Genomic DNA, 10,612 nt, shown 5'->3' with positions numbered 1-10,612 from the left:
TAAACATGTCAAGCGCGGTAATTAACATTGCCATAACGTGAGCGGAGACGAAAATCACTAAAGAAAAAACTTAATGAACTGTCGGAGTTTTTAAAATTGCTCAGTTAGATCGTAAGATTACGCACGGCAATAAAACTTCAACCACAGCTGACACTCGTATAGTATGAATAGTTTCGTGTTTAAAAACAAAACAGAACCAAAGGGGAATGACGAAAAATACAACCAAACTTGAATAGCTGTTAAAAATTTATACAAATCATGACGGTGTCAGAGCGACTGCCATCGTACTGTGGTCCATCACGCTCATCAAGGCAATCTCGGGTGACAACGCAAGGAAGCAAGCCTCAGAAATTACATCGGCCACACTTTGAGTGAACAACTTAAAGCTCGCTCTGATATCTCATCGATGCCTCCAGTGGCAGGCCTTCACAGTCACAGCAGCCGAGTTTTAGAACGCTGTCACCTCGAACAATCTTCATGTTCCTGTGACTCGGCTGTCGTTCAGTCAGAAAACAGACACTTTGAACCGTTTGTTTTCTGATTGTCATGTGAAAAAGCTTGAGTGTTTTTATAAGTCACGATTCGGCCAGATTTCACTGAACATTTCACTTTCAGATTCTGCATTAACATTAAAAAGCTTCAGGCAAAAGTGTTAAATTCGACCTGCCGAAGTTTTTCAGTTTGTAAACTCTCAGTCCGAGATGATTATCAGATTTGATAACCACGTGACGTCACAACATGGCGACCATAATGCTAATTATAATATTTAACAAATAGAGAAGCCTTGACTGTGCTCTGTTTTGTTATAAAGCACTTAGGAAGCGGCTAAAGCACTCAAGAAGTGGGGAGAAACACTCGACTACGTCTCGTGTTTCTCCCCACTTCTTGAGTGCTTTAGCCGCTTCCTAAGTGCTTTATAACAAAACAGAGTACAGTCAAGGCTTCTCTATTTGTTTTATAATAAAGAATCCATTAAATTCCCCAAGCATTACTTTCAATTTTCAAAACAAACTTTATTTCCAAAGCGAACAACAGTGTCGTCAGCATGCTCTATACTCTCATAAAGCACGCTACAATAAGCCAATCATAATCCCTGTTAGAATGGTTCAAATAATCTGATTGGCTGTACAGGACTCAAGCTGTCAAAAGTGTCAAACCATCAAAGTTCAAAAACCATCAAAGTTCACCTTCTGCGATAGAAGATCGAATTTAACAGTTTTGCCTGAAGTTTTTAAGTCTCTAATACAGAATCTTGAAGTGAAATGTTCAGTGAACTTCAGCCGAATTATGGCTCATAAAAACACGCGAGTTTTTTCACATGACAAGGTAGGAAACAAACTGTTCAAGGCGAGTGTTTTTTGAATGAACGACAACCGAATTCACCGAAACATGAAGATCGTTCGGGATGACAGCGCGGCAAAACTCGGCTGCAGTGACAGATGTGACTTTCCACTCAACGCATCGGAAAGGATATTAGAGCAAGCTCTTATTTTTTTCACTCCAAGGGCGGCCGATGTAGTTTCTGAGGCTTGCATTACTGTGATGACCGGAGATCGCCATGATGAGCGAGCCGCGATAGACTTCAGCATAATCATATTCGCTTAGACACCGTCATGATTAGAATGAATTTTAACAGTTATGCCAGTTTGGTTATATTTTTCATCATTTCTGTTTTGTTCTGTTTTTTTTTTGAACACTGAACTTTATATACTATATGAATGTTAGCTCTGTTTGATTTTATTTCCGTACGTAAGCTTGCAATCTAACTGAGCGTGAATCAATCTTTAAAACTCGGAATGTCTACTTTGTTTTTCCTTTGAGGATTTTCGTATCTGCTCACGTTTTAATAACGTAAATTATTATATACTCAACAAAATACCGCGTTTCTGATTGGTCAATGATGAATGCATAAATAGGTTATAGAGTGCAATACGGAGAAGTTGCCATGGAAACACCGGGGAAGTGCCAAATTTGAACACCAAATTATAAAAAAATCGAGAATATAATAAATAAAAAATCGTATGAACCTGCTCGTGCATTTCGTGATTTATGGTCACTCGTGATGTTTTCAAAGTTCTCAAATTGCACTCGCCTACGGCTCGTGCAATTTTGAGAACTTTCAAAACATCACTCGTGCCCATAAATCACGAAATGCACTCGCGTTCGTACGATTTCCTATACTTACGGCGCCTGGTATGTTTACAAACCTTTATTTGGTTCTTCTTCGACTTCTTCTCGCTTGTTCCGAAATTTCACTTTCAATTATCGGAATAAAGCTAAAAAGAAGTCCCGGAAAAGGTCGAACATGGTACAATTTGGCAGATGGCGTGACAGCTTTAGCTCAGCTCTATGCTCTAGACTCTCATAGAGCACGCTCTCTCAACCAATGACAGCGCGCGTTATATCCGAACTTAATTATAAAAAAGATTAATAATAGTTTTAAAATGTAAAATGCTAATTTGAAGATGCGATCCTATAAAGATGAGTCGAGCTTTTTCTTGGAAGTATTAAGACTGTGCTCCTCTCTTATATCTATTGGCAAGGAATTCCAGAGACGAGGGGCAGCAGCAGCACACGTACGGTCACCAAGAGTTGGTAAGGTTCTTATAGCTAATGGTGTTAGTAGGATTGTGTTATTAGATCGTAGTCCATATTTGGAGTTCTCTTTGAGAGAGACCTCTTAATATATTCTGCTGCTGTTACATAGATAGCCTTATAGGCTATAAGGATTATCTTAAAGTTAATTCTATGCTTAACATTTAACCAATGAAGTTCCGTTAACAAAGGGGTAATGTGACAATATCTGGGCGCTCTATATACCAGTCTTGCGGCAGCATTTTGAACGCGTTGCATTTTAGATATAAGACAATTAAGTAATCTCTACAATAGAGAATTACAATAGTCGAGGCGGCTCGTAGCGAACCCATGTATTAAATTCTCTGTGATTCCTTAAGTTAAGAATTTTCTTATCTTGCTGATGTTATGGAGGTAAAAGAAACCTGTTTTGCAAGTTTTTGTAACGTGCGTACTCATTGTAAAGTTGGCATCAAACCAGGCACCCAAGTTTCTGATTGCGTCTGTACTGGGGGATATACAAGAGTCTCTTACAGCCAAGTTGTCAATATCCATCTTCTTTAAACACGGAGCGAGCCTATAAATGGAGGCTGAGCGGCTCAGCCCGTCAATCACAAATTGGAATACTCTGCTTTGATCGGCTTATTCACCCAGGCGTGTCGTACTCCCGCGAAATTCGCACGAAGTAATTTTTCAGGCGACCGCACAAGGGAAGGTTTTTCGCTTGTTTGCTTCTCGGCTTTGTGAAAAGGTAAGCGAAAACAACAAAAATGGCATCTACAGAAGAAGAATTTAGACAGGTATCGTACTTCATATACATGCATTTTAACACCTTTTTTTGTTGTTTCACTTGTGAAAGCATATCGATTGTTTTGGAGTTTGTTGCTCAACGTAAATGCCGTGTTTTAGGTTGTACTTCTAATGCCAGTGATAGCAATGTCCGTGAAGAGTAGAACAGTTTGGAGGTGCATTTGCACTATGGCGGCCTAGCATGGTCGCAAAACGTATACATACGAACACATAACTTCTGTTTGTTTTGTTGTTTTACTTTCCCGTCGCCAAAACTCAAAGTACAAGCCTCACTATCGTACAGAACCTACAGGCATGCTCAAGTTATAGAAATAGATGATCTTTATGATTGCAGGCCCATTTTCTCAACGGAGGACATGCGTTCATCGATCTTGAGCGCCCGCGAAATTTGAATTTTCTCCGAACGGGAAGGAAGTTTTCGCTCGTTTCTTGAGTTTTTTGTCTAAGAACGACATTTAAGACACTCTTGAAAAGGTAAGCAAATGGTGGGGGTTGTAAATAAATAGTTTAATGTATCATTTCTTGAAAGCAGACAACAAGAGATTTAGCAGAAGATTTATAACGATAATGACCGTTACAGAAAGCCGCCATTATCGGTGCGAAGGAAGCCAACAAAGTGCAAACCGCTGACCTTTTATAGGCTCGCTCCGTGTTTAACTGCGCTTGAGTGCCAATAAGAATGAACTCCGACTTATCGTCTTTGATCTTGAGCATATCTTTGATCACCCACTCCCGTACATCTTGTATACAAGCCTCCACTGCAGCAACAGCCGAATATTCAGTGGCACGATCCCCCTGTCGAAAAGCCAGATACAGCTTCGTGTCATCGGCATAGCAATGCACTGTGGGTAAGTGTTGAGTGACAATGTCGAACAATTGACCCGCGTAGATGGAAAGCAATGGTAGACCGATGCAGGAACCCTGCGGTAAACCAAAGTCGATGTCGAACTTGTCAGAAGTTGCACCGTCTATTACAACCTGTTGGAATCTGCCCGACAGGTACGAACTCCAATGCAGTTCTACAAAATACAAACTTATCCTCAAGACGCCGAAGAAATACCATGTGATCGATCATATCGAATGCAGAGCCCAAGTCAAGGAAGACCAATAACGATACATGTTGTCTGTTCATTTTAAGTAAGATGTCATTTTGAACACGAAGTGACGCCGTCTCGGTGCTGCCGATAAGCCGATTGTAGCACAGGGAAAAGCCCGCATGCCATAACACGAGAAACTGCTTGTTGGGCAACTGCTTTCTCTGCAAGCTTTGACAAGAATTGGAGGTTACCTACAGGTCGATATTTCTTCTCATCAGGTTCCAGACCAGATTTCTTGAGCTTGGACTTGACCAGCGCCCCTTTCCACGAAATGACCCTGTTCGAGGGAGAGATTTACACTGGACGATATAGCGGGTGACAGTTCATCCAAGCACTCCTTAACAACACTGGTAGGAAGAGGATTAATTACACATGACTTCGTGGGTGCACTCGCAATAAGCTTCCTCACTGACTCCAACGGGAGAGCCTCAAACGCAGAGAAGGGTACTCCGGCAAATGAAGTAGCCCTGACTGCCTCCGAATCAGCGGCTGACTCACTTGCATCTAGCTCACAATGAATGTTCCTGATCTTTCAAACTTTCGTTTGAGGGTTGACCATGGTTTTGCTTCTAGTCGCGTCATGCTACGGAAACCGGTATAACCTCTGACCGGATGGGCCACCTGGCTCGAGTACAGATTCTACTTTACCTTCTACATGTATCCACAAGTTAGGAAATCAGGTCAGGAAAATGAGGCTGCCTAAGGTCAGGGAAAAGTGTGGGGAATTTCACTCTAAGTCAGGGAAAACTTATGTTTTTCAGAGAAATAGTCTAGTAGGTCTTTATAGAAATGAGATGTAATTAAACTGAATTGGGTCAACACGTCGCCGTGCTCGACTCTTCTCAATCAAGACTAGTAAACAAGAACGACCTTCCGTTAAAATTGCCATGGCGATCATCATCACATAACGCCAAGCGTGAATAAAAAGCACAGCAAAGTTTTGTGCAGGGCTTATGCATCAAATTTATGTAATAATTATTGTATCCTTCCTAAAACCACTTCATCAGAATAAGAATGAGTTACCAAGCACAAGTATGGCTCTCTACGATGATAGTTTCTCGGCATAGACAAGTTTCTTCCCTTGTGAATATTTCCCAAATCTGCTGGCCTCCTAAAATCCTCAGACCCTTGCCCTGACAGCCTAACTTCATCCAAACTTTGGCAACTGGGGCGATTAGCAAATGAATGACACGTACAACCGAGCCTATTTCCACATACACACCCCTTAATCTTGTTACCTTATTCTGGACATGGCATTACAAACATGGTAGATATGCTGCAAATTTTCCAGTTCCATGACTAGTTATTTCGTCTACAAGTTGTGGGAAATGGTTGGGGTGAAATATACAACAAGTATTTGCCAGTAGGTGGTCAAATGAGAACTTTTTACAGATCAATAAAATTTATTGTTGTGTTCCATGTTAATATGTTGCCACAACTCCACCTTCCATAAAAATCATTTATTTGCAAACATGAGAGAATACCATCTAGAACTTTTCAACCTCATTATTGTGGCTAATAACAACATCAACTTTAAAACTAAAGAAAAAACTTGATCGATAGTTTGAATTGATTTCTGTTATGTACAAACGAAATCCTAGTTTTTTTCCAAGGTTTCTACAAATATCTTCGTGGACAAATTTTAAGTCTCTCTTCATCATCAAGTTTTAATTATGATATTCTATTTCTAGCTTGTCTTCCTTTAAATCAAACTTTCGCAGCGCGAGAAACATGACAGAAAACTTTCGTTTTTCAGTAGCGAAGATCATGGACAGTCGGTTTGAAGACACTGACATTAAATGCAATTCCGGCAGATATTAACAGAAAAAATCTCAAAGAGAAGTCCTGTATTTCCAGCCAGAGGACAGTTAAAAGTGATTCTTCTTATTATTTTCCTACGCCTATCAAAGGAAGTTGAACGCTAAGGAAAAAACAATGGAGCAAGCGGTCATGCCTTGCAACTTCAAGAGAAGATATATGAGAAGCCCATACAATTCTACGTATTGTTCTACGAAACCACTATTCTCATCGACTGGTGATGTCTTTACTCGAAGTCGTTTCGTTACCCTCTCCTTTAATTTTGGCTCATTTTCCCCAACCGAAATTATTAGTCACGCTCAATACAATATAATTGCAACTGATACTGACATCAAATACTGCATGTGACTAAAAAGAGCTCCGCTTTTAGGCTTCACGAAATCTATATATTACGTGAATGGAACTGTATTTCAGTTTCATATTAATCACTTGGCGGAAATCCAGTTAAAGTTGTTTTGAAGCGAAATACATAACAGCCTAAAAATATCTGGTCTGTATCCAGACATATGAAACATAAGAAGTAGAGAAAGTTGATGCTGCCTCAAAAATAGGTCATTTACGTTGATCCTTCGAGCTTATTAAGCTCCAAATTCGCATGATATTTAAATTACCCTAATTTACGCTGGGAAAGGTTTAAGTATCAACTGAAACGCCTTCTCAAAGATTGAGTATTTAGTCAAAGTCCATCGTCTAGAATACACAACAGTTATAACATCGATTCATGAAGGGCGCTCTGACCTCGCCTTCCAGTGATAAACGGAGAGAAGAAATGTAACCGCCTTTAATAACATTCTACTTCTTTCATTTAACACGGGTAGCTTACATAACGCTCAAAAGTGTGGCACGGAGAAGTTCGACTCTGTTTCAGGCGTTTGGTCAGAGTCGCACGAAGTTCAGGATTTACCGAAGCCATATAACAATTAATTGTGGTAACACCTCGTGGGAGCACAATCGCGGAAAAATGCAAAAACATGTTTCTTATGAATTTTGTTTGGCTCGGCCGCTTGAGTGGCTTTCGCATCAGAGTCGTGTAGCGCGGCAGAACTTGTCGAACTGACTGCTTGCTGAACATAATTAAAAGGTTCATTCAAGGAATAAAACACCTTTCAGTCGTCTGATGCGAACTCTTACCTGCTTCTCCTGAAACTTCGCGCAAAATAGCGATTAGCCATAGAACTAAAGTTGCACGGAATAACTTCATCATCAAGGTTTAAGCGATTAGTGGTCACATGAGACATATTCATAAAGAGTCAAAAGATGACACGTGGGCGAGGCTGGAAGACCAGTATGCCCAAATATGATTACCATACAGATAAGGTCTGAAACAGTAACCACAGAACTGGGTGGAGCAGGCGATGTGCGCACTTTGGTTACGTCGCATCATAGTCGTAAAAGAAAAGTAAGTCATTTGCATCCTGCGGCAGTCGTAAGCGTGTGAACATCTTTTGTGGCAGCGAGAATAGCGTGAATACATAGAGTGTAACAGAGATTCACTGTTTCTTGCCGATCGTCCGAAAGTTAAAATGTGTTGAGGGGCCTGCGCGACTCCAGACGTTCCTTCGTGACCAATTCATTCTAAGGAGGCACTTGACGAGTTTCAGAAAGAATCCAAATTGCAGTTTTGCTGAGAATCTACTCCCATATGACAGCAGTTACACCCACAGCCGATGGTTGTATAAATATTAAAGTCAGAAATTTCGTTCCCAGACGAAAGATATTTAACTGGGAATCGACCCTTGACGTGCAAACACACTACAAAGACAGAAAGACCTTCCAATACACGAATTTTTATACGTTTCATCCATCAGGCGCAAATAAAGAATTCGTAAAAGGAGAAGTGCTGCACCTCTTAGGAACGAATTCGTCCCGCTCCACATTTAATAAAAAGCGTACAGAGTTTCAAAATACGCATAAAGAGTGGAGGGTACCCAGGTGACAGTTTTGGGAAGTATATCTCAGGAGTTATTTCTGCCGGTGAGAAAGATTAGCTAAGCAAAGTTGGGAGCACAAAGAAGAAAATAATTTTTTTTTGCACAATCTCATCCGGCTTTGCCTAACGTAAAGAACTTATGAATAAGGAAATATCACCTTAAAACTGATCGCACTAATGAGAATTATTACAAAGATCGGATATGACGCGCGCTGTCATTGATTGAAAGAGCGTGGTCTAACAGGGTATAAAACATAGAATTGAGATGAAGCTGTCACGCCATTTCCCAAATTGTGTTACGGAACACGCGAGCCGTCAAGTACTGAGCGGCAGAAGAACCAAAAAAAGGTTTGTAAACATACCGAGCGCCACACTTACGTTATTATAACGTGAGCAGAGAGAAAAATCCTCGAAGAGAAAACGAAATGGATAGTCCGAGTTTTGAAGGTTTTCATGATCGCTTAGATTGGTTACCGTTTAAATTGCAAGGTTACGTACGGTAATAAACATCAAATACAGCTAACACTCCGATAGTATATATAGTTTCGTGTTCAAAAACGACACAGAACAAAACGGGAGTAGTGAAAAATATAGCCAAACTGGCATAATTGTTAAAATTCCTAGTTATCATGACAGTGTCAGAGAGACTCAGCGATCATGCTGAGGTCCGTCGCGGCTAGCTGATTCAGAGTGAAGCAAGTCTCAGAAATTACAACGGCGGCCCTTCGAGTAAACAACTAAGATCTTGCTCAATTATCCTTTCCGATGCGTCGGGCAGAAGGCCACATCACAACAGCCGAGTTTTGCGGCGCTTTTATCGCGAGCGCATTTATCGCGAGCAATCTCTATGTTCCAGTTTCTAATTGTCATGTGGAAAAAAACTTGCGTCTTTCAATTCGGCCGGATGTCACTGAACATTTCACTTCGAGATTCTGTATTACAGACTAAAAAACACCGGGCAAAAGTGTTGATTTCCACCAGCCGAATTATTTTTTTCTGTTGGAAGGTGTTATGGATAGAATTTTGCCTATTCCATCTAAAAACCACGTTTTCCATCGGAATCTATTGGTGTGCATTGGACGTGTATGGAGTCATGTACGATGTCGCCTTGCACTATATAGAATATTCATAGATCAAGTGAGTCCTTTCATCGCTCTACTTCAACCGTCCTTTATTCAATAGTATATTTACCATACAATACCTTAAAATGGTAACGCTATGTAACGCAATAATAATAGGCCTTTAGCGGCCCTAACCGGTCTCAAACACTAGCGCTAATAAAAACACGTGCAAAACACGAATACCGTTGGAAAGCGTTTTTGAAGCGTTTTGATCAGGGCTGTTAAATTAGGTTAAAATGGCCATCCAAATCTTTGAGAGGCTTCAAATTTTGACGTAAAGCAAATTAGATCTTAGAAAAACTGGTCTCAAATTCCATACTAAACAACGTTGTGTTTGTCCTTGAATTCCAACTGAGTACGCGACAAATACGAACAAAACATACTTCTTCCGATTCTGTGTGAGTCAAATTACGATAAACTATGATTAAAGGAAAAAGATATAGCCTAACTTTGAAGGATTGTTTTGTCAAAATCTGCCGCTTTCTGCCTTTTCACTTTCTGATAACGCTTCCACAATGAAACGTAATCAGGGTGCGCACACTGCCTGGGCTGAAATGCTAAGTAAGGGGAGAGTAAAAGCTCAAAGGTGTGGTGTACACTTGACCCACTCCTTATTTGTGACACTTCAAACGTGCCAACGATCTTTGTGCGGTTCATTAATATCTGCGGCCTTGGTTGGGCTGTACAAACGAGAGAAAAAAACGGTAGGTGTACAATAGGTGTTCCTCCCATGGCACGTTTTAACATGTACTACAGGGCTCTAGATTTTCTATACACAGTCGAAAGGGGCAGGGAAAAAAATCCCTATTGTTGAGTTCCTCTTGCTTCAAAGCAGAAAGTTCGCTCATCCCTGATTCGGTCAGTTTGAAAATAGGACTTTCAAAAAAAAAAAACCTCATTGTAGTTATAACTTCAGCTGAAACTCTCTGATAAATTCCCCGAAAACTGATGTAAAAGAGAGAATATGACGTATTCCTGATGTTCCGAGACTTCGCATAAGAAAAAATGACCGCTATCTTATAATTGGTGTTCCTCATCGGCTCTTGATGTTCATGGAAACTATATTCCAATGCAGTTGCATTTTTCTATACGCAATCTTAGGCGGCCGGTGACGATCAGTGTTATCTTGGCCAGTTGTTCTTGCCACGAACTAGAATACCCATTCACCCTTGCCTTGTTCAAAGTGGAAATGGGTTCCCCAACAGTGGATGCCGCTCAAGACTTCAACGCCCCATCGTGGTCACCAACAGAAACTATTTATT

Source organism: Pocillopora verrucosa, chromosome 6 (genome assembly GCF_036669915.1).
Source record: "Pocillopora verrucosa isolate sample1 chromosome 6, ASM3666991v2, whole genome shotgun sequence".
Taxonomy (NCBI): Eukaryota; Metazoa; Cnidaria; class Anthozoa; order Scleractinia; family Pocilloporidae; genus Pocillopora; species Pocillopora verrucosa.
Note: the sequence above shows the minus strand (reverse complement) of the source record.